Here is a 25,685-nt window from a genome sequence, read left to right as displayed (position 1 = left end):
TTGCCCAGTGGAATGTTAGTGAAGGCTCTGGGTGTGTTTCGAAGGTTTGTCTTGGCCTCTTGGCTCTGCATCAGTCATGAGACAGCACGCCCATGTGCCACAGGTCCCAGGATGAGACTCAGACAGACCTGAGCTAAGCCAGCCTCCAGGCCTTGAGTGAGAAAAACAAATGACTGTGCTGTAAGCCACTGAGATTTCATGGCAGGCTTTTCTAGCACATACAGGAGGGTATCAGATTGAAAGCAAGGAGACGGTCTGGGTGAGAGTTAATGGTGGATCAGACTAGGATAATGGCAGTGTAGAGATGATGGAAAGAACTAAATAGATTCCAGAGATGTTTAGGCTTTTGGGTTGGTAATATGGATGACTGATTGGATGCAGAGGTAATGAGAAAGAAAATGCCAAAGATGATATTTCAACCAAAGACTTTTATAGTATTGTCTAACCTTATGGTCCTAAAGATAATTGAATATGCCCAGAGCTTTCAAATGCTGTATGTCATTTTATTTGTGACCACAGAGATCATTATTTTGTGAAAAAATTCAATAGTCAAGCCTCCTTCTCTGAGGAGCCCCTGGGGGAGGTCGCAGGCTGCTGCTACTGTTCCCCTCAAGCCTTCCAAGGACCAGTGGCCATGGGCTAGTCAGAGCACAAGCCCTGACTCTTGACGTGATTGATCATCTAATGTCCTGTTAAGGCTCTGGGGCTGTCATAGGCATGCCAACTTTTCCTCTTAAGAAGCACTAACCCTATCACTTTTACAAGGCAGCAAACCACCACCCCCCAACTCCCATTTATTACATTTTAGTGTAGGATGCTTGTCAGACTTTCTGCCTGAGGCACACTTTATGCCTGAACTTGGATCCGTGGCTTTGTAGCCTGCCTTTTCCCCACACAGTTTCCCGATTAGTTCTGGGTAATTCTAATGGCTGGGTATTTATTTTTTTTTCACAGAGAAGCAATAGACTATTTTCTGTCCATTAGTGAGCTGCAAGCAGCATGGGTTTCATTAACATAGTGAGAAAATAAATGTTGGCAGTTCAGTTGTTGGGAAAATGAGGTTGCAAACTGCACAAAGTCAAGAATCCAGGCAGAGTGTGACTCACTCTATCACTGAGCAGGTGGTCTTGTGGTCCACAAGGGTGTGTAGGCAGCATGCTTGCTGTGGCCTCCTCCTGATCAGAGGGTTAGGGAATCAGAACCATTCGCGAGTCATTCTTCAGGCAGTTTAGCCTGTTCGGTCTGATTTTCCCTGTTCTGCCTGCTGCATTCGCCTGTGTTAGACTGAACTCCAGCTTAGCAGTTGGTCTCCCTTCTCCTTTCATTTGGATTCAGCCATTACAGGATAACTAAAAAAAAAAAAAATTTGACATCAGAATTAGGAAGATTAATTACAGTTAATTCTTAAGTGTTTCAGTAAGATGGTAAAGTTGAGATGCATGAATCCTATTTGGTCTTGTACATCCAACATTCCTTTAAGATTTGCATCAGAGCAGCTAATAAGGTCTTTATAAAATATACTGATGTGTGTTTCTATCTTTTTTCATTTTGTAGCCCTTGAAGTCTAGGGAAAATACGGCCCAATAAAGGGAGAGAACATGACAAAGATCAATGTAGGAAGTGGTCTAGAAAATCTCCAAGCCATGTCCTGAAAAAAGCTCCTCCTTTTATGTAAAGCCAAATACAAAACAAATGCTTTTTACCTTTTTTTTTCTCCTTCAATTATCAGAGATACTTTTTCAATGGAAATGGCAGGACATTTGGAACCAGTAAATTTTGTTTTTCTAGTTCTGACTCTGCCAAAATTTATCGTATGGCCTTAGGCTGGTCATTTAGTACTTCTGAGCTGTAGAAGTCTCCTGTGGAAACTGAGATTTTTCTTGGATGATCTCCATGAGGACCTTTTTTAGACAAAAGTCTATGTTCTTTATTCTGTGAATTGGCAGTTGATGCTGGCCTGGATCTATTATTTTATAATGATATTGTTGCTGGTGTAGACACCTTTCGGAATTCACAAATCATTCTTTGACCTGACAGTAATTTGACTATATTGATTATCCTAAGTGCCATTCATTTTTCATGATTAAAAAAAAGGAGCATCTTTTGTCTCCATTCTGTTTATATTTTTTCAAGGCTATATTTCTCATCCCTTTAATCTCATAAGTCTAAATCTAGCAATGGAAGGTGCTAAGAAGTGCAAACACAGTGAGCAAAATGAAATACAAAGACAAAATCAAGCATACAATTAAACCAACAAAAACTAAAATCAAAATATTAGAGGCTAAAAAATCCAAAGCAAGATTTAAACTATCCAAAGGGGTCTAGCTAGGAGCTCTGGCTTAAATTACCTACAAAATGACATCAGGTGAAGAGGATCTAATTGGCTTTGAAAAAAGTGTTTTATTTCCTGGTTATTTTGACCTTTCAGTAAGAGCTCTTTGCTTTAGCAATTGACTTCATTATTTCTGCATCTTCTTCACATACTGCTTTCATTTATGCAAGTTGATTAATTTTTTAAAAGATTTATTTATTTATTTATTTATTTGAGAGAGAGAGAGCATACATGTTGAATGGGGGAAGAGGCAGAGGGAGAGTGAGACCAAGAGTTAGAAAGAGAGAGAGTCTCAAGCAGGCTCCCCAAAGGAGTGAGGAGCCCAATGTTAGGCTCAATCCTAGGATTCTGAGATCATGATCTGAGCTGAAACCAACAGTTGGACATTCAACTAACTGAGACACTCAGTTGCCCCTGTGTAAGTTTCTTAAGATACCCTTCTATGGGTACCTCAAAGGATATTTCAGGCACAACTGAAGATGACTTTGAGCAGTCCCTACCCAGAATTTGTGACTATTTACCCATTCCTGTGAAGGGGTCCAGAATATGCCAACCCAATCATGCCACTTTGGCATATTTGATTATTTTGAGCTAAAGGCAATTGTGAAATAACAGACCCAAAAGAGCTTCCTGCCCTCCCCTCATCTGTCTGAAAAAAGGGAGTAAATCCCCCCCGCCCCTGCCCACCCACACTTCAGACCAGGACAAAGAAAGAGACACTTATCACTGGAGATGGAGAGTTGGCACTGAGATTGGGCCGTGTTACAAACCTTAGTGAGAGGACTCTTTTCTTTCATGATTAGCTCTTCCCTGTATTTCCAACTCACTTCCCATAGTTTGTGAGCCCTGGAAGCCCACATGCCTTTCTTTTCTAGTCATGTTTCAGCAGTTCACTGCCCTTTGTGAAATGTTACATGAGCCCCTGAGTCTGACTGCTCCTTTGGGTTTTCATGTCTCTCTGATGTCCCTATGCACACAAAATTTTAAATATTGAGAAAATTTGTATGCCTTTTCTGTCAGACTGTTAGTCTGCCTTTTGTTAGTTTAGCTCACAGGCCCCACTCACTGAACTTGAGGGAAGAGGAAGAGGTTTTTTCCCCTCCTATATACCTGAATTCCATTTATCTGCCAGGAGAAGGCCAGGAGTCACTCTGCCATCAAACCCTAACCGTGGTCTTTGATATAGGAACAGGAGTGAATCTATACAGTTGTAATGGCAAAGGGGATCAGGAAGGTAAGATGCACTTATCCCAAGTAAGATTTGGCCAGCAGGGAATCATTAACAGTTCTTCATGGTTGGAAAGTGGTCAGAACCTTTGGAACCACATCTTTATTAAGATGTAGACTTGACTTCTTGTTTTCCTTCCAGTCAGGTGTTTTATAGTTTCGTAGTCTGATAATATTTTCCATGAATTTGTCCTACATTCCTTTGAAGTAACTCTCTGTTTTATCTAAGAAGACTTAGCCTTGTTTACTGTTAGCTTCTCATACAGACAGCTGAGTTTTTAAAGAAAAATAAATGTATTTACAGACAGAAAAGTCTAAAACATGGTACATGTGACTTGGAAATGTTCGATATTTTTGCCATATGCCCTGTGACTTACAAGGCACAGAAACCAGAATTCTATGTGGCTTAGGTGGATTTTTGTGCACGGTATTCTTCTCTAATATATCACACTTAGAGAAATTGATGTTAATTTGTCTAGTACAGACCTCTGGAGGATCTTTGGCATTTAATGGCTATCATTACAGTGATATTCTTAATTCTGCTTCATTCATTTATTAAAAACACCTGTTTAGAACCTATGAGATGACAGATACTGTGCCAGTGCTGAGGGCACAAAAATGAACATCCTAGAGTGCTCAACTCACTTTGACTCCTTCAATTGGCATATATGGAGGCATCTATTGAAAATTAGGTCAAATACTTATGAAATCTTTAATTTTAACTACTTAAATTATGTAGATTGTTTGCATGCATGATGGTCCCAGAAAATTTTGGCTTACAGAGTAAGAATAATTCAAAGTATTTTAATTTACTAGAATGGCTTACCATTAAAAATTCTAATAAAGAACAATACCAAATAAATATATTTTTTCCTAACTACAGTTAATAATTATTTTTAGTACTTCACAAAACTGTTTTCATGCATGCTTAATTTCTTAATTACAAGGAATCTGCTCACACCTTTAAAAATTAAAAAAAAATAAGGGGTACCTGGGTAGCTCAGTGGTTGAGCGTCTGCCTTTTGCTCAGGTCATGATCCTGCAGTCCTGGGATTGAGTTGGCATCAGGCTCCCTGCAAGGAGCCTGTTTATCCCTCTGCATATGTCTTTGCCTCTTTCTCTGTGTCTTTCATGAATAAATAAATAAATTTTAAAAATTAAATAAATAAAAATTTAAAAAACAGAGTGTGTGTGTTGAGTGTTACATCTTCACAAACAGTCCAAAGTGGCTGCCAGTTCTGTCTTTTACAGGCCAAAATTTATATCTGACTTTGAATTGATTATTCTTATTTTGTAATGGAATAGAAATAAGAACAGATTCTGCATAATTATAATTACTCTAAATTTTAATACAGTCTTTTAAATAAAAATTAAAAATAATTTCTGTCATATACACCTGTCTTCTGGGTTATCAATATTTCTAAGTAATGTTAGGGCTCTGGATTAACCATACACATAATTTTAAATCTCAGTGTTTACACTTTTTTTAAAAAGCTTCAGAATGTGCTTAATGGGAATTTCTAACAACCTAAATAACATTAAATGTCAAGAGACCTTTTGAAAGGATAATTTTTTTTCACACTTTTTCATATTCTTTGCTTCCTCTCATGCATCATATTTATTTTGTTAGGTGTGTCAAAAAGAGAAATTTCCCTAAAGAGAAAAATGTTTTATTCTTTACCTACCACTTGGTTCAGCTCAAACTTGACCAGGACATGGGTTTGGAGATTCTTGCTTTTGTTCAGAGCTGAAAATACATACTTTCAGATCTCTTCCTACTATATGATTCTCTCATATATATATATGAGAATCCCTGGTGTCATGAAAGAAAATCGTTAAGGGTTGATTTGTTGGATTGCTAAATCATACCAGGTAAGAGGAGAAGGGAGGTGTGTAATGCTGGGGTGAAGCAAAGATATATCCAGGAGGGAGGCCTTCCTGCCCCTCAGAGATTAAGGTAATTTTGGCTCAGCCCCAGCTCAATGTCTGAGAATTCTGAACTCTTCTCACCATGTAGTATCTTCTGACATAATTCTTCTTTGTGGTTTCCTGTGGACTTTTCCCACTGGTGTTTCAAAACACCAGAAAAGTTTAAAGTATTAATAAAAAAGTTGAGGTACAGTAAGGTTAACAGATTAGGAGATGATTGCCTTTGAAAAACTAGTTATTCACAGTTCCCAAGAGGGGGAGTCATGCCAAGACTGTGGGGCTACGCAGGGAAGCACGCGTGGGAGTCAGCCTGAGGCAGGGCAGCAGGGAAAATTCGAGCAAGAACCTTTAATGTGGTTTCTGTAGGAAGGAACAGGCAAGGCAGGGTAAGCAGCCTTGGGATTGACAAGTCAAACAATTTCACCAGGCTCTGGGGCATAGAAGCTGTCCCTAATTGTTTGAGACAATTAGAGGATGTGAATGGTGGCCCAGAGTAGGAGGCTAATAAAGGAGGTGGTTGGAAGCATGGGCTCTGCATTACTTGGTTGGCATTTGAAGCTTGCTTCCAGAGCTCTTGGAGAGTGGTTTACTATCTCTAGGAATTGGCCAGCTCTGGGAGAGTTAGCAATAACCCAGATGTCAAAGCATCAGAATATGTGGTTAAAAAGACAAGGTTAATAGAACTAGGTCTAGCTCACTATCTTGGTTCTTCCTCTTATAGACCTAGACTGAAAATACAGCCCCTTCATCAGTGTCCACAAAAGTTCTAATCACAATAAGAATTGTATTAGTTTAGGCTTGAAGTGTTCTAGGGAAGTTACAAGGAGTTATAAACAACTGCGGGCATTATCTCTTTTCCTGTCTTTGTCTAGGTCCTTCCCTCTCCAGTGCAAACAATTTCCCCTCCTTGCCTCTGGCAGGCAAATTCTTATATTCAGTCCCTCTAAGGTCTTAGCTTCTACTCAACCAGGAGTTTCAAATAATTTTCTGAGCATTGGTGGATCTCTTCTCCTTATGATAAATGCTTCTGTCAACTGCTAAGAAAATAAAAATGCCCTATCTCATACTGATAACATCACAAACATATATAAACATCAAACTGATAAGATGGCTGGAGGAGAACTGAAAATAACAAAAAAGTAAGAAGTGATTTTATATTAACCACAAAGTTGAAGTGAATGTGGAGAATGTGTCACCTTTGAATCCTAAGTGACAGTTTTGGCAGCAGCATTGATAAATGTACCAAGACTTTGCTCCCTGAAGCAAGATGTGATCTGTGAGATTGTGTAGAGGAATTTATCATGTATGCTTTCATTATTACAATGCAATTTGTATTATCATTTGGGGGGAGCCAAGGATGGTTTGCTATGTAGCAGGAGAAAGAGCTCCTGGGTGCATAAAACACTGGCCTCTGAGGAATGAAGCTGTCTCTATGACATGTGCCCTGAGTTATTCTGTGAAAATGACCTAGGAGCATCTTTGAATATCTGCTGTCACAGGATGTGTGTGATGGTTAATCTTATGTGTTAACCTGAATGGGCTGCAGGATATCCAGAGAGCTGGTAAAACATTTCTGGGTGTGTCTGTGAGGGTGTTTCTAGAAGAGATCACATTTGAATTAATGAACTGGGTAAAGATCACTCTCACCTTGTGAGTAAGCATTGTGCACTCCGCTGAGGGCCTGAAGCAGATAAAAAGGGAGAGGAAGGGCAGATTTGTTCTGTTTGAGCTGAGACATTCATCCTCTCCTGCCTTGGACATTGATGCTCCTGGTTCTTGGGCCTTTGGACTCAGACTGAATTACGGGTCTGGCTTTCCTGGTTCCCTATTGGTTATGTTTATCTAGAAAACTAATACAGCATGAGCAACTGGGAGCAAGGATTCCTGGCATCTAAAATAAGAGCTGTACAATTGGTTTGCTGGGTTCCCTTGGGTCTTTCTGGGGTTCACAATCTTCTCATCTACAACATGGGAATAATGTCTGTATCACGTGATTGTGCAAATTACTCCAAAGAATGTATTTAAGTGTTCATCCCTGCATTTAGTTGGTGGTTACCATTCTCTGGTTAAATTGATCTCAAATACAGTGATAATCTAAATCTTAGCATAATAAACACTCTTATTTGCCTGGAACTAATTGGCACAATACTTATTACAACATTCAAATGTTCTTTAAAAAAAGAAATTTGATAGAAATTTACTTTTTAAATATATAGTGGCCTATGTGTTCTTGTCAGCTACAAATTTCTTGAGCTGAATTTCAGGGGTAATCAAGTCATATGGTGTGAGGTACTCCTCTTGATTGGACCAGGGCTGCTGATTGTTGCTCGGGCCTCATCATCAACAAGGAAGTGGCACTTTCAAAAGCCAGAGAGATAGAGAGAGAATATGGAGTGGGATCATGAAGAGCTCTTGATGAAGAGCTTCCAGAGGACTCTCTGATTTGCATCCAGAGAAATCAGGAATATGCTGCTCAGGGACCTTGGTTTTGCCATAGCTACTTCCTTATTCTTTCCAAGTAATTATTACCAAGTTATATATATATATATATATATATATATATATATATATAACATATATATAAATATGTTACATTTAGTGAATAGTGAATAAAATTATCAGTGTATTTGTGGCTAATCACTGCAGTCAGGATATGGGACAGACTGGAAAGCAGAGGATTAAAAAGCCACCATAACCCATGTTCTTTCTATTGGTTCTGAGAGATTGAATATATAAAGGGACAGTGGCCAGACCATATATAAAGATAGAACTTTAACTCACAACCTACAACAACTTGTCCAGGAAACCAACCCCTTATCTACAATAAACAATCCAGGAAGACAGCCTGCTTGCTATAACTCAGACTTGAAGGAAGCCAGATTTCTACCTCTAGTGACAATTCAAGAAGCTAAATAATGAGTTCTGTAACAGTTGGCCCCAAATAGCCAGAACCTAATTAATAAATGACACCTTCTTGGGGCACCTGGGTGGCTCAGCTGATTAAGTGTCCATCTTTGACTCAGGTCATGATCGCAGGGTCATGGGACCAAGACCCATATCAGGCTCCCTGCTCAGTGGGGAGTCTGCTTGTCCTTCTTTCTCTTCTCCTGGTTGTGGTCTCTCTCTCAAATAAATAAATAAATAAAACCTTTAAAAATAATTTAAAAAATAACTGACATTTTCCCTATTTTTTTGCCCCCATGTCCAGTTTATAACTAATAAGAGAAAGCCAAATACATATTATTAACCAATCACAGAGCACTTCTAGCTAGCCCACCTGCAGCTTCCTTATGCTAACAGCTTCCTATCAGGGCACACTTGAAGCCTTACCATTTTCACCTTAAAATTTCTAGCTCCTCTGCCTGTCTTGTGGACTCCATTGTTATAGCAAGTTCAGAATGAATAGTCTTTGCTTTCCTCATTGGTTGGTGCTCATTTCTTTCCAGAGTTTGGAGAAGGACAAGAGGGCTGAGTGTAGATGGCTCCATACAAATGCCTCCCCACTGCAGGAGAACTCAGTGACTGCCAAGGCTGGGCGGTGGCATCTCTCCCTAAGTAGACAGCCCAGTAGGTTTGTGTGTGAGTGGGTGATCATAAAGATCCAATGTGTGTGGGCAACCAAACTTCACATCTTAGCAATGAACGTGAGGGATGGGGTAAAGGCATGGCAAAAAAAAAAAAAAAAAAAAAAAAAAAAAAGCAGCCACAGCCTCTCCAGAAGGAGTCCAAGAGAATTAGGTAGAAAGCCAATAGCTTGCAAAGACCCACGAGATACAGCTGTACTTTTAACTGTCCAATGTGTTGCTGTTAAATTTTAGAAACTTCTTGACTTTAGCAATTTTAGGACAATATTTTTCTAACTTTTAAACTGCTTTGACATAGCCTTGAAATTCATTTAAGAGGATTTCCCCCCTACCTTAAACACATCAAAGCAGGGCTTCAGGCAAAAAAATAACTCAGTTTTACTCCTATGAAAGTCAATTTGGGAAAGATAAATTTGCAAAGTCAAAGTGAAGTTACCAAAAGCATCATCAGAAGAAACAAAACCCAATTGAAGCTACTAACAACAGAGCATTTTTACTCAGTTTCACTTACCAAAAATAGCTGTACACATGACACAATTGTGATTAAGAACTTCTAACTGTAGAATGGATCTTCCTCACCTCGTTGGTTTTCAGTGCTAATTGAGCTGTGTTTCTTCATTTATTTTATTGTTCTTATTTATGTACTCTCAGTTACAAAGGTCATCACTGCAATGCTGGGAGTCCTCCCTGAGTATTTAAGAATCTAGAGGCTTCCACTTACCCATTTAAGGTGGTGTTTTTTTTTTTACCGTCGCCGGTCATTAGAACCATCCTACCTCAGACCAATTAAATCATAACCTCTCAGAGCATTTAAAAAATAGCTACCCAGGTGATTCTAACATGCACAGAGTGTTGAAAAAAATCCTAAAAGAGGCAAGATTTCCTTCACAGTGTCACCTTGAGTTGTGTTCATTTTGTTTGAGGATTGTCAAAATTTAATAAAGCAACTTTTACCTTGTCCATTTTAAAGTGATGATAATGCCAATGTTATAAACTGACTCGTTGGAGCCTTGCTGGACTTGTTCATTGCTGCTGTCCCAGGGTCCAAGGTGATGGTGGTGGTGGTGGTGGGGTGCTCACCAGACTTGGGGTAATGAGACAGCAGAAGGCAGATTCATCTATTTCTTCTCTGTTGCTTTGGTGTTCAGTGTGAAAATGACCAGCTAGCTGATACAGGAGGCAAAGAGATGAAGCACACACATAAGTCAGGTAGGTTGTATGAACAGTCGGTAATGACACAGGGTCACATGCTGGCTCCATTAGGGAGTACAGTGTCTTTTCACCACTGCAGGTGACCACCCAGAGGACACAGAGCCTACAAGTAAGGTGGCACCTTTGCACTGATGATTAGAGAAAGCCTTGAGAAGCTGGTTCGAAGGCATGGAATCTGGGTCTCAGATTTCAGTGCAGAAATAACACCAAGTGACTCCATATGAGGAATTTTGTTTTCTAGAATTCATGAGACCACAAATGAAGTACCATCTCTTTTAGAATAGAGCAAATAGAAACTGTGTGACTATACTTTAAAGTTCTCAGTACCTGGGCAATCAGAGGAGGGAAGCAGGACTGTCAGCCCCTTCACCAGTCTGCTCCTGTGGTAGTGGAGGGTCCAGCCTCCCAGTTTCTGCTGACTGGACCTTTCCTTGAACAGGTATGTTTAGGGACAGCATTTAGGGCTTCCTGACCCCTTAGAAGGGGCTCTGCATTCCTGATTTACTTTGAACATGTTTTAATAGAAATGACTGCTTTAGATTGTTGCTTAATTTCTCCTGCCCCACTTAATCGTTAGAGACAGAAATATTCTCATTGTTTTTGAACTTCTCATTGATCTAGGAGAAAAGAGGCTCAGAATAATATGCACTCTCACTCAAGTTAAAGGAGTGTCTTGAAAGTACCATTTTATGCATAGTCCTTTCAGAGCTGGGGGAGGGGCCCTGGCAGGCTGAGTTGTATCCTTATTGCTTATCTTCTGATGACTACTCTTCCAAAAGCACAAAGTTCACCTGTGAGTAAAACCCCTCCAACATTACCACTGCTTTCACCATTCAGCAGATTATCAATGACATTTGCTAGTGGAACAGGAGGCAAGTGAAGCCATAAAGAATATTAGAGTTAAAAATTTTTTAATTTACAAATTTTTAGTAGAGTAGTTTTAGGTTCACAGCAAAACTGAGTGAAACTACAAAGATTTCCCATATACATCCCACCCCCAAGATGCATAGCTGCCCCATGATCAGCATCCCCTACCAGGGTAGTACGTTTATTGCAATTATAAACATAGATTGACACACTATTATCACCCCAAGTCCATGGTTTAGATTAGGGTTTACTCTTGGTAAACTCTTGTATATTTTATGGGTTTGGAGAAATTTCTAATGATAGCAATTATAATGACCATAGTGTCATACAGAGTCATTTTACTGCACTAAATCCTTTGTGCCCTGCCTATTTATCTTTCCCCTTCCTTTACAGTTTAATTTTAATTACTAAATTTGACGATTCCTCTTACCAAACACTTCCAGAACTATGTTCATTTATTCAACAAATATTGTGTGAATGTATTCACTGATCTAGGCCGCACACTGATGTAGGCACTGGAGATACAGGAATAAACAAGCAGCTTGAGATCTGTTCTCTCCTGAGTCTTATATTTTAGAGGGACAGCAATAAACAACAAACAAGTACAAATTAAAAAAAAAAGTAGTAATGTGAAGAAAACAAATGAGTGACATAACAGAAAGTGATCGGTGTGAGAGGAAGGACAGGGCTCCTCTATAATGGATGGTTGGGAGTCATCTTTCTGAAGTGGGGGTATTTAAACTGACATCTGAAATATGGGAAAGCCTGGGCCATTCAGAGATTGGGGAAGTGTTGCATAGAGCAAAGAACAAATTCAGTTTTTTTGCCCAAACACGAATAAGTTGGTACATTTGAGAAATGGAAAGAAGCCCCTTGTGCCTGGGGCATAGTGAGTGAACTAGAGAGGGGCAAGAGCAGGGGGGCAGAGAGGTAGGTGGGGCTGGACAGCACAAGGCTTCCCAGGTCATGTCAAGGCACTGAGGGTTTTCTCCAAGTGAAATGGGGAGGCACTGTAGTGTTTAAAAAGGGGAATGCAAATTTTATGAAAATCATGATAGTTACTTTGTGGAGACTAGTGGAACGTTGTGGACAAAGCAGTGAACCTGAATTGGCAGCTATAAGTAGGTTAGGAGGCTATGCAGGGTCTAATGAGGGATGGTGGAGGCTTGGGTGGTGGTGGCGGCAGTAAGGTGGAAGGAAAGGAACAAAGAGGTAGAGTCCAGGGACTTGATGGATGAGAAACAGGGTGAAGGAACAAGGGCATTGAACATGACTGTGGTATAAACATTTACAAGACAGGGAAAAATAAATCAAGAGCAAGTGTTTTTGTTTTGTTTTGTTTTGTTTTGTTTTGTTTTGTTTTGTGGGGAGGCTTGGGAGAATTAGTAGTTGTATTAGACCTGGAAAGTTTGGGAAGCCTACCATCGTGTTCATGTTGAATCAACAGTTGAATGTCCAAGTTTGATGCTCAAGAGGGAGGATGGGGCTGAATGAAGATGTAAATTTCAGAGTCACCAGGGAATAAATTGCATTTAAAGCCAAGGGACTAGATGAGATCATCTAAGAGAAATAAGCAGTAATCTGGAGGGAGTGGTGTGAGGTCAAGAGAAGATTGATTTATTTACTTTTACAGCAGGGCTACTAGAGCATGTTTGTTGGCTGATGATAATGGAGGTGAACTGGTCAATGTTAGTGTCAAACAGCAAAATCTGGAGGCCTGGTTGTAAAGTCTCCCCTACCACCTCATCCAGCAGGATTAATTATTTCCTTGTCTCTACTCTCATAGGGTTTGCTCAATAGTATTTATAACGTTTTATTTTGGTAAGTTATGTAATTTTCTGACTCCCAGGTGGATAGTAAACTCCTTTTTACTATCACAGGTATCATTTATTAATTGTCAACTATGTCAAGCCTTTATTAGGCACATGATGTGTGTGATCTTAGTTACTCTTCACGATAGCCCTTTATGGAGGACATAATCTTCTCCAGTCTACAGATGAAAAATTCAAGCTCAAGGAGGCTAACTGACACACAATAATTTTGGGTTGGAAGCAGAGTTGAGATTCAAGTACAGATCTGCTTGCCTCTTAGTCATATGCTTTTCCTTGCCACACTTCTTTTTCAGTGTGTTCTACTGTGTATTCTGGTATCTGTTTAGCACAGTAACCATCAGGTATGTGCTAACCTGAAATTCAGTAATGGTGAGTGAAGTAAAACAAAGGTACAGTAATAAGCCTTAAAAATCTGCAATTTGCTAATTCTCTCATTTCTTGTTGAAATTCCATTTGTTGATCTAGGAAGAATTTCCCAGATTTTTTGAACCTACACTTGTCCTTCCACTGGAATCCTGCTGTACTTCTTGATCAGTAGAAAGACAGAAACAGGTGAGCTGGTGCTGGAGGTCAGTTGAGCAGATGTTGGCAGCTGTTGAAGCTCTACTTGATAACTTGCTGGGAAGAAGGAGCAGTGGAAAGAGCAGAACCTTTGGCCAAGTAAGAGAATATGATTTGCTGCAATTTGGCAACTACACAAGTCAGAGAATGTAATTCTTTGCTTAACATCAAAATGATTATTTCCTTTTGTTTGGTCATTTTCCTTCTTAGGAGTCTTTTGCCAAATTTGTCAGATTATGATGATAACCTCATGCAATTTATTTGCAAAAAAGATAGATTATTTCTTTTGGGGGATCTTTTGTATTTATTGCAATCATCAGATACACTCATTTATAAGTTTCACATAAATTTGATGTAGTAAAAATAATTTTGTCCAGTAGCCAGAATGGTAGCTACTGAGTCTAGAAGCAAATATTTGCTATAACTGAATGAAACCAATTTACTATACTTTATCTGTGCTATATTAGCACTCACTTGTGTTCTATTCTAATACCTGAGATCAACTGGCCTGAGTGGGGATTTTGCAGGTCCTGACCCTACTATATCACCAAGGGTAAAACTGCAGGACTCACAGAGTTCATTGTTTACCAAGTGCCTGTTCTGTGTTGCCAACTCTTTTCTATACTTTGGGAACTACAAGAGAATTACTATCCTTAGGAATTTTCATGCAACTGGGATTTCAGGATTTCAACAGATATTTAAACCATCATAATGGTTGGACTCAATTAAGAGCTAATCATTCATTCAGAAAGCTCATACTGCCTTTTATGTACCCAGACATTGTGTTAAGAACTACAGAAAGTTGAACAAAACAAAACAAAACAAAACACACCAATATTCTGCCCTCAATGAGCTCAGATTCAGAAGAGAAACAGACAAATTAAAAATGAGTAATTTACTATATGGAAAATGTCTTGATGTAGATAAGAACAGGATGCTTTGGGGACACATAGATGGAAACCGTAAACTCACTAAGAACCCCTGAGAAGGCTTTTTGGAAGAGGGCAAGATTGAGTTAACTGTAAAGAATGAGCAATAATTAGCTAGTTGAAGAAGGTGGTGGAATAGGGAAAAGCATACCTGGAAATAGAAATGCATTTGTAAAGGTAAAGAGTTGAGGAGTTGGCTGTAATTCCATGTGGCTGGAGCACTAGGTGAACATGATGTGCTGGGAAGCAGTGAAATGTGAGGTTTGAGGCAAGCAGGCACGAGATAAGCAGCTGCCTAGTTTTTCTAAGGAGTATGGATTTTATCCTAAGGCAATATAAAGCCTCCACTGAGACACTTTAAGCAGGTTTTTAGGAAATAATACTCCAGAAGGAATGTGGATAATGGCTTTGAAAATGGACAAAACCATAGCAAAGAGTCTGGGAAACTGCCTGGGAAACTGCTTTAGTAATCTAGTTTTGAAATTTTGTGGGTATAAATTTCTACCTGTGGGGGTGGGACTGGAGAAAGAAGACAGTTTAAAAGGTAGAGTTAGGGGATCCCTGGGTGGCGCAGCGGTTTGGCGCCTGCCTTTGGCCCAGGGCGCGATCCTGGAGACCCGGGATCGAATCCCACATCGGGCTCCTGGTGCGTGGAGCCTGCTTCTCCCTCTGCCTGTGTCTCTGCCTCTCTCTCTTTCTCTCTGTGTGACTATCATAAATAAATAAAAATTTAAAAAAAAATTAAAAAAAAAAAGGTAGAGTTAGGTGATGAAACCAACAGATTGTAAATTATTTTAATGTTGCTGGTTAGGGAAGGAGGTCTAGGAAGTCTTGATTTCTGCCTTACATGGAATAGATGAATGACACGTTCTCTGGGTCTGCTGGTGGAGGGGGCAGGGAAAGGGTAAAATAGTGATTTAACCCCAGAGCATGTTATATTTGAGGTACTTGCTCTGCATCCAAATGGAGACAGCCAACAGGTAGAGAGTATCTGTTGGATGCATAGACAGGAAATCATCTCAAAACATGCACTATTTAGAGCTAGGGTAGTTAATGCAGAAAAGATGTAGAGATGTGGATCTTCAGCATTTGCAGATCTTAAATTCTTTGACAACCAATCACTCACATAGATATTGTCATTGTCAATACATCTAATTCCTCCAGAATCTTAATTTCATCCATTCCACTCTCCGACCACTGCTTCCTAAATTTATAACTCACTCCCTCAGTGTACTAACTCCAATGATGTGTCTACACCCACTGGGACCAGCAACAATCCTGTGTTTAAATCTTTTTCATCTAATAGTATTTCACCATTTTTTTCACTATCCCTTACTCCTTCAAGGTTCAGAATCCCTGCTTATGCACATTAAATTTATGGTCAATCATTCTAATCATTTTCTTGCTCTCTCTTGCTTCACTGTACTTACTTGACAAACAGTAACCTTGACTAAGTCCAATCCTTTGTCTACTTTTAGTGCCTATGACTGTGCAGCTGATTGTGATTGGAAAAAAAACACACACAACCACACTGCCTGGTCTCATTTCTACATCCTTGACCATGGATTTCAGGTGGTTCTTTCAAGTGCTACCTGACAATAAGGTAAGATGTCCTTATCTCTTATTGTACTAGATGGCTATTTTATACCTTCTTTCATTTCTTCATTCCTTCTTCCCCAAACAGCCCCTAATCCCTTCTTTACTCTCAAGAGATGAATTTGCTGTTGGATAATTTACCTGAAAACATCGACAGAATCCCTCCATCACCTCTATCCCCCCAACAGAATCTAGTGCCCATACTCTGCTTTCTTGTCCATTGCCATAAATAAAGTCTCCATATTCATATTGAAAGCCAGACATTCCAAACATGTATGCACTAGATCCTGTGTTCTCCTGCCTCCTCAAGGACATCACTTCAGCAATCTCCTCTCTTTATCTCATCAATTTTCCACTCTCTGCTCAACCATTCTCAATAAAACACAAACTAAAACAGTTCCTCATTAAAAAATAACCGTTTCTCTCACCATCATTTTTGGTCCTCTTTGGTGCAGAATTCCAATTTCCCTTCTGTTCATTCTTAGTCCTCCTCCACTCAGGTCTTCATCTCCACCAAAATTGCCCTTATTAGAGTAACCAGGAACCTCCATGGAACCCACTTCAGCTCTCATTGTCCCTTTTTATAGCACCTGACATAGCTGATGTCACCTGACTCCCCCTTCTATGTTACTTCCTTTGGCTCCAGTATCTCAGCTTTCTTTCTTTCTCCTCCATTGCGGGTTGCTTCTTCTCAATTTTCTTTGCTGGCACCTTACCTCTTAATATTTGAGTGCTGTAGGTCTCCGTTTTTGATCCTTTCTTTTTTTCCCATCAAAACTCATTTTCTTAGTCATATCTTTCTGTTATATAACTTTAAATACTGGGTATATGCTAATGACTCCTAAATTTATAACTTCTGTCTAGACTGTTCTTCTGAATTCCAGATTTATATATTTGACTGCTTGCTTAATATTTCCACTTAGTTGTGCATTAGACACTTCAGGCTTTCCAGGTCCCAAACTGATCTTCCCATTATCTGTCCCCCCTCAATATTGTCTACCCACAGTTTTCCTCATCTCAGGTGATGGTGACTCCATTCTTCCACATGCCAAGGCCAGCAATATTGAGTTGTCCTTAACTATTTTGTCTCTCATATCCTCTAATATATTGGGAAATACTGTTGGATATAACTTCCAGCATCTCCTGTGCAGGTAACTGCAATAGCCTTCTGATTGGACTCCTACTTCTACTCCCGCCTCTTTAATCCATACTGAATACCCCAGCCAGAGTTGATTCTTCTACTTAAGCCACATAGCATAACTCCTAAGCTCAAAACCCTACAATGGTTGCTTATTTCACTCAGAATAGAAGTACTTACAGTAATCTAAAAATTCCTGCATGACCTTGGTCCCCATCATCTTTCTGAACTCATCTCCTTACTATGCTCCCCTAGTTCCTCTGTTGTTCTTTGGCAAGTTTTTATTTAAATTACAGACAGTTAACCTACAGTGTGATATTAGTTTCAGGTATAGAATTTAGTGATACATTACTTACATTTAACACATAGTGCTCATCACAATAAGTGCCCTCCTTAATACTCATCACCCAGGTGACCCATCCCCTGCTCACCTCCTCTCCGGTAACCCTCAGTTTCTTTTCTATAGTTTAGAGTCTGTTTTCTGATTTGCCCTTCTTTCTCTTATATCCTCTATGTTCATCTGTTTTGTTTCTTAAATTCTACATATGAGTGAAATCATATGATATTTATCCTTCTCTGGCTGACTGATTTTACTTAACCTAATACTGTCTAGCTCCATCCACACCATCACAAATGGCAAGATTTCATTAATTTTTTTGGCTAAGTAATACTCCATTGCGCACGCGCGCGCGCACACACACACACACACACACACACCAGTACATCTTCTTTATCCATTCATCAGTCAATGGACATTCACACTTTCCATACTTTGGCTATTATTGATAATGCTGCTATAAACTTCAGGGTGCATGTATCCCTTTAAATCAGTATTATTGCATCCTTTGGGTAAATACCTAGTAGTGCAATTGCTATATCATAAGGTAGTTCTATTTTTAACTTTTCAGGAACCTCCACACTCTCTTCCAGAGTGGCTGCACCAGTTTGCATTCCCACGAACAGTGTAGGAGGATTCCCCTTTCTCCACATCCTTGCCAACACCTGTTGTTTCTGTGTTGTTAATTTTAGCCATTCTGACTGGTATACCTCATTGAAATTTTGATTTTTATTTCCCTGAGGTAGGCCTGTGTTGCTATATACTTCCCTCTGATGACTGCTTTTGCTGCATCCAAAAGATTTTGAACCATTATGTTTTCATTTTCATTTGTTTCCATGTATTTTTTTTATTTTGTCTTTAGTTTCCTGGCTGACCCATTCATTCTTTAGCAGCATGTTCTTTTAACCTCCATGTGTTTGTTGTCTTTCCAAATTTTTTTGTTTTTTTGTGGTTGACTTCAAGTTTCATAGCATTGTGATCAGAAGAGATGCATGGTATAGTCTCAGTCTTTTTGTAGCTTTTGAGGTCTCATTTGTGATCTAGTATGTGATCTACTCTGGAAAATGTCCCATATGCACTTGAAAAGAGTGTTTATTCTACTGCTTTAGGATGAAATGTTCTGAAAATATCTGTTAAGTCCATCTGGTCCAGTGTGTCATTCAAAGCTATTATTTCCTTGTTGATTTTCTGTTTGGATGGCAATGATGTAAGTGGAGTATTAAAGTCCCCTAGTATTATTGTATTATTATCAATGAATATCTTTGTGTTTGTTATTAATTGTTTTATATATTTGGGTGCTCCCAAGTTGGGGGCCTAAGTATTTACAACTGTTAGATTTTCTTATTGGATAGTCCCCTTTTTATGATATAGTGTCCTTCTTCATCTCTTGTTACAGTCTTTTGTTTAAAACCTAGTTTGTCTGAGGGCTCCTGGGTGGTGCAGTCAAATGCCTGACTCTTAGTTTCAGCTCAAGTCTGATCTTAGGGTTTTGAGATCAAGCCCTGTATCAGGCTCTGTGCTCAGGGGAGAGTCTGCTTGGGCTTCTTTTTCCCGTCTCCCTCTGTCCCCTTCCTCCCCACCCCTAAAATAAATAAATTTTTAAAAATCTAATTTGTCTGAGGTGCCTGGGTGGGTCAGCCGGTTGGGTGTCCCACTCTTGATCTCAGCTCAGTTCTTGATCTCTGGATCATGAGTTCAAGCCCCATGTTGGGCTCCATGCTGGGGGTGGAACCTACTTAATAAAAAATCTATTTTGTCTGATGTAAGTGTCACTACTCTGGCTTTTTTTTTTTTTTTTGATGTCCATTTGCATGATAAATGGTTTTCTATCACCTCACTTTCAATATGCAACTGTCTTTAGGTCTGATATGAGTTTCTCGTAGGTAGCATATAGATGGGTCTTGTTTTTTTTATCCATTCTGACACCCTTTGTCTTTTGTTTAGAGTATTTAGTCCGATTACTTCAGAGTAAATATTGGTAGATATGTATATATTGTCATTTTATCACTTGTTTTGTTGTTTCTGGACATCTCTATTCCTTTCTAATATTTGACACTGGGTCTTTCTTTTTCTGTGTGTGTGTGTGTGTGTGTGTGTGTGTTTTAAATCACCTAGACCCTAGAATCTAGAAGAGTGTGTAACAGAATATAGATCCTCCACAAATATTTATGGAAATAAGTAATATTGAATGAAAGAATACTTTGCTTCGAAAAAATGTACATATAGAAAATAATTTGTATTAACTTCAGAGGCTCGCTTATCACCATACAGGGTTTATCCACTGACTCTGAGTTAATTACCCATGGAGAAATTAAGAACGACAGAAATCAATTGGCACATAAGCTTTTTAGGAATGGCTGAAAAAAGAGGAATATAGGAAGGAGATAGATGGAGGGTCATAGATGCAAGTGTGAAGCCAAATCTAAGATGCCACAATGTTGGTTGTGGGGTTTTGTGAACAGTGTCACATGCTACTGAGGAAATTATTTAGGAGGTGAAGACTGACGGCAACTGTTGAGTGTTGGGATTAGGAGACCATCACCTAGTGAGGTGGAGTTATTAGGTAGAAAAATGAATAGAAAAGAGAGCAGAAATTATAGGCAGTATCTCAAGAAAATTGATTAGGAGCAAAAGGAATTAGGTAAATAATTGAAGAAGCTGCCTTGTTATAAATATGGGCAAAATCTTACTATGTTAATATGCTGTAGGGAAAGAACTTTATTTTTTTTTATTTTTTTATTTTTTTGGGAAAGAACTTTAAATAGTCAATGAGGGATGTCGAATTCCCTCAATGTAGTTTGGGGGAGGAAAATGAATCTTAAGAGATGGGTAGGATTTGACTGTGTGAGGATTCAGTCTCAAAATATGAGACAAAAAGTTTGTCTTATACTGGTTGAGATTGTGCCCTCAGTAATTAGAGTTAGTATTGTAATCCTGCTCTGCAATTTACTAGGTATATGACTTTGGGGATGATTCTGAGTCTGAATTTCCTCATCTGCAAAATGCAGCTAACAACAGAATCTTCCTCATACAGATATTATGAGGGTTGAATGAGATAGTTTCACAACCTAGATGTCAACCTGAGACTTACCTGCCCCTCAAGTTCTAGGGAAAATTGGTTTAAACCTTTCCTGGTTCCATAATATTCAAAAGTCTAAAGATTTTCTCCAAATCTTTTTGACCCCCTTGGATTTTACATTCCTAGGTCACTTCGTTCCCTTCTTCTGTGTGCTCCTTGGCAGCTTCTATGTACACTGTACTCACTCTAAGAGGGCCTGTCTTCTTTCTGTGGCATCCTTAAAAAAGCCTAAACAATTTAAAATACAATTAAAAAGCCACCATCAAAACAAAACAAAACAAAACAAAAACCCATTCAATGAGTATTATGGAAAATTGGTAGGGAGAAGAGTGCAGTGGAGGGAAGATTATGTCAGCAATTTCAACAATCCTGGAGGCAAATGTCAGCGGCAACCTTCCTGTACTGTTTCTCCGCTGTATTTCACCTTCTCTGAGTCTTGAGTCTCTCTCCATGTTGCTACTCCTCCCTCCCTCTCATTTCTTCTCTCCCCTATTCACTTGCAGGAGTCAAATCCCCATGGTGGATTATATAGGGAAGCTTTCTCTCTCCTCTGAAGTCTGGAAGACTCTCAAAAACACAGCCTAATTAATAGGGGTTTTCCCTCCTAATCACTTAATAAGATTCCTCCAGAGGAAAACAATTCTTTTAAGAGGAATTAAGGAGCTGACTATATAAATAATAACGTTTTCTTTATCCTGCAACATTTGTAAAGTACTTGAGTAAGCAAATCTAGCTCTATTATTGTTATAAAGAAAATGAACATTTAGTTCAATCCAAGGCTGGGCTCTGGCAGCAGAGTATGGAAGATCTGGAACTCTTCTTATTTCCATGTTTGCTGTGTTTGGACACTCCATCCTTAACAGCTCCATTTTAAGCTCCAGCCCTGCCTTTCCAGCTACCAACTCGGTCTCTACTTCTGAATATCTGGTTGGTATCTCACCTGTTACACACAATTTATGTTTCAATAGAATGGGCCATTCTCTATGCTCTCTGTGTCAGAGTTCTCGATTGCTACTCTGAGGTCATAGTATAGGCTACCGTAGTGGTTGATGGCAGGGGGCAAAATGAGAAGAGAAATTATTAATTTCTCCAACTCAGGATAAATATGTGGTATTCTTAGTTTCTTCTACTCAAGGATAACTGTTAGTCAATTCTAGTCACAGAAAGCGATTAGTAGACTTACTATGTCATAACCTTTATTTTTGTGAGTTTCACGCAATCTGGAGCTGATCCCTGGGTAAATGCCATTCTGATTCCATTAAGGTTAAATTTCAAACAGACAGTAAAGGGCAAAGCAAGAGCTGAAAGTAATTACAGAGAAGAGTGCACATCTGCTCTTCCAGAGTGTCCATCTTGCTGCTGATGCTGAAATGGATTAGTCCTTTCTCAGAATTGGCTGAGCAGCTTGAACGGTAGGATGTTATTAAATGACAAGATGAGTCCATTTTGGAATGAAGTCTAAAAATCAGGGTGCCGAAAATAAATCACACCAATAACAAAGTACATTTCTCCACTTCTCTGGAATCAACTAAAGTTCTCTTGCTGAGAACGCAAAACATTGACCTTTATCCTAACCAAAAACTTCTAATGTAAGTAACTGGGATATTTGAAAAATGATATATGGTTCATTACATGTAGAACAGTAACCACATTCACCTTCATTTAAGGTCCTTCTGTAGTAGTAAGTTGTGATTTTAAGACAATTTACAAAGTCCTTCAAGCCTTTGGAGAAACATTGAGTTCCTGTTATGGTTTATGGGCTTTGTATCTACATGATAATAGAAGGCAAATCTTTTTTTTTTTTTTTAATTTTTTTAATTTTTATTTGTTTATGATAGTCACAGAGAGAGAGAGAGAGGCAGAGACACAGGCAGAGGGAGAAGCAGGCTCCATGCACCGGGAGCCCGACGTGGGATTCGATCCCGGGTCTCCAGGATCGTGCCCCGGGCCAAAGGCAGGCGCCAAACCGCTGCGCCACCCAGGGATCCCTAGAAGGCAAATCTTTTAAGTGGCTTATCAGTTGGAGTGGCCTCAGGAGCTTCCCCACAGGCTGCTAAAATGACTTTTTCTATAAATTGAGTGTTCTAAGTTTTATTTTTGTGTCTCATAGATGACGTAGAAATCTAATCATGGTAGTGTAGCACATGATACTATTGGAGACACCACCTAATGAGTTTATGATAATCCACCATAATCCTAGAAGACACATATTTCTGTCCAAATAGGACATGGAATTTTTTAATGTGCATCTTTAAGTGCCTGCCTGACTCCTGAGGATAATACACTATCCACTTAGTGCCTCATTGTCTCCCTTCCACAGATGCCGCTAAAGTGAGCATATTAAAGATATTGCCTACCAATCATATAAATTAGGTAGTTTTTTTACAATGACAGAAATAATTTTTATCTATTGCCATTTAAGTAGTTCTTACATTATGCCTTTTGAAGCTCTTCTGCTTGTGATAATGGGTTATATGAAAATAATAAAGTCTTTGAGAATGTCACTTCTGAGAAGCTCTGTTTGTAATAACACAAGATATTCCTTGGGGAGCCCCCAAACAGAATTCCTTTAGACAGGTATATATTGCTACTTGCCCAAGGCAACTTTTTTATGCCCTTACGTGGGAGACAAGGCTATCTGAAGCTCAGATCCTTGGAACCAAAAGCCATTGCCTATTTTTTCTTTTCTTTTCTTTTCTTTTCTTTTCTTTTCTTTTCTTTTCTTTTCTTTTCTTTTCTTTTCTTTTCTTTTCTTTTCTTTTCTTTTCTTTCTTTTCTTTTCTTTTCTTTCTTTTCTTTTCTTTTCTTTCTTTTTTCTTTCTTTCTTTCTCTTTTCTTTTCTTTTCTTTCTTTTCTTTTCTTTTTTTTCTTTTCTTTTCTTTTTTCTTTTCTTTCTTTTCTTTTCCCTTTCCTTTCCTTAACTTTTTTTTTTTTTTAAGATTTATATATTTATTTGAGAGAGAGAGAGTGAGCATGTGCACAAACAGGCTTGAGCAGGTAGGAGTGGGGGTTGTGGGGGGAGGAAGGCGCAGAGAGGGAATGAGATAGAAACTTTAGCAGACTCCCCACTGAATGCGGAGCCTGCTGTGACAGGGCTGATTTCATGACCCTGAGATCATGGCCTGAGCCTACCCAAGAGTCAGCTGCTTAACCAACTGTGCCCCCATTGCCTAATTTTATTTTATCTGGCCACATCCTTCCCTATTACAGCCCCACAGAGGCTCTATACATACATGTTTATTTTTTGCAGGTGAGAGAATCTCTGGGCACACATGAGATACACTTAAGCTAGCTCCACGGTCTCACAGTCCTACCATGGTGGCACAAATTTAAAGTGGCATTAATCTCTGATGCTTCCTGATATCCTGTCCTCACTAAGATCTTAGGGATCACTATTGTTTTCTGACCATCTCTACCCCTCCTTAATTTTATCAGTAGGCAGGGACTAGGCTCTTAGCTGCTCTAAGCTTGTAGGTCCTCAGAAAGGCAAGGACAGTTTCTTGTCAGGTCAGTCCATGTGGTCTTTGAACTTGGTTACAGGTTCAAGTCCTCTCCTGGAAATTCTTTCATCTTTTCCAGTACTTTGCCTAGAGGACAGTAGCTACAATTGCAGTTACCACCTGATTGGATTTATACTTCACCGTCAATATCAAAAACTCATTCATACATTCAGTTAGGTGAGTTAATGGCACTATGTTAGGAATCACCATCCCTGCAACTTGCAAGTCTTTGATGATGGCAATAATCACAGCAGTTGTCCCAAGAATATGGGAACATTTGGTTGGCTATCCTGTTAGGGAAGAGAATTATAATTGGGCTCTGTGAACCTCCACTCTGACCAGCTTCTAGTAACATTGGATCATTAAGTGTATGAGTTCAAGGTCAATGTTCAATAATCCTCAAAAATATTAGTATGTCCCCTTTCCCCTATACATAGTCACTGTGGTAAATGGATGCAGGTTCTTTTGGGAAGCCTACAAGGAAGATCTCCTGTATAAACACGTGGCAGTGTCTTTGGTTCCTTCCTCATGGGAACCAGATTCTAATATGAGAATTTAGTGAAAGGCTGGAAAAACTGGGGCCTCAATCTCAGCTCTGTTTACAGTACCTCAAATTTTTGGTGTCTACAAACTGAGTAATAGTTTTGTAGGCTGCCCATCAATTTCAGTCCTAGACAGCATGATCAGTTGTAGTCATTACCAGATCCCTGATTATTACCCCAGTCCTGCTGCCCTATCAGTATCCATGCCCTGTCTGTCTCTGGCTATCAAGTGGTATCTGCACTACAAGATCCCGTCATCCACACTGATATTAGGGAAACTTTCTTAGGGCATTCTGTCCCTTTGTCATTGCCTATTGTCAGAAGACAGCCAGGGTAGAGCTTTACCAGATATCCATTGCTTCCAGCAATATATTCATTAATGCCTTGAAGAAGGGAGTGTCCTTTGGGTCATCCTAAGTGGCATGGTTAGAAGTAGATAAATGTTCTCCATGATAAATCCACTCAAATCCGCTCATTGCTTCCAGATTTCATCAAGCTTCCAAATTTCTCTATAATCAGGATTTCTCAACCTTGACATGACATATTTTGGATCAAATAATCATTTGTTGTGAGGGGTTGCCATGTGCATTGTAGAACGTTTATCAACATTCCTGGCCTCTACCCACTAGATGCCATCAGCTCCTCCCTTCCATTTATGACAATCAGCATCATCTCCAGACATTGACAAATGTCTCATGGGTAGGATCCAGGGGAGCAAAATTTTTCCTGGTTGAGAAATACTGCTCTATACTATTGTGGAAAATTACGGTTGAATTCGGGTATCAGACAAAGAAAACCATTACAGCAAATTGTTAAAAAATATTTGGCTGTTGCAGTTAACACACTGAATCTACATTTTTAAGTAAATGTATATATATCAATAAATTTGACTTAGTACAACATTATGTTTATTCTTGCCTGATCTACTACCCTTAGAGTTCATTCCTGTTATACTCCCTATATTTTTCCTGATATAGTTTGGCGGAATCTTCCAATTATTTCCACATATGATCTGTTTCT

At 39.2% G+C, this 25,685-nt stretch overlaps 2 long non-coding RNA genes across 3 annotated transcripts in view; one reads left to right on the top strand and one right to left on the bottom strand.

The window, feature by feature from the left end:
* Positions 1-259: 259 nt before the first annotated feature.
* Positions 260-25,233, bottom strand: LOC111095602. Of its 2 annotated transcripts, none has more exons than XR_005353631.1 (3): positions 25,011-25,233; positions 10,027-10,239; positions 260-1,349 (listed from the first exon to the last, which is right to left on the bottom strand). It is a non-coding gene; the product is annotated as an uncharacterized LOC111095602 (long non-coding RNA). The 2 variants fall into 2 exon arrangements; XR_005353632.1 differs by lacking the exon at positions 260-1,349 and adding an exon at positions 4,631-4,685.
* Positions 10,036-25,685, top strand: part of LOC119875959 — a 98,487-nt gene continuing 82,837 nt past the window's right edge. The window contains exons 1-3 of the long non-coding RNA XR_005353630.1: positions 10,036-10,281; positions 13,449-13,643; positions 15,952-16,076. This is a non-coding gene — a long non-coding RNA (uncharacterized LOC119875959). The remainder of the gene's footprint in view (positions 10,282-13,448; positions 13,644-15,951; positions 16,077-25,685) is intronic.

Source organism: Canis lupus, chromosome 1 (assembly GCF_011100685.1).
Source record: "Canis lupus familiaris isolate Mischka breed German Shepherd chromosome 1, alternate assembly UU_Cfam_GSD_1.0, whole genome shotgun sequence".
Lineage (NCBI taxonomy): Eukaryota > Metazoa > Chordata > Mammalia > Carnivora > Canidae > Canis > Canis lupus.
The sequence above is the reverse complement of the archived record's forward strand: the minus strand, read 5'-3'. Positions and strand labels throughout refer to the sequence as shown.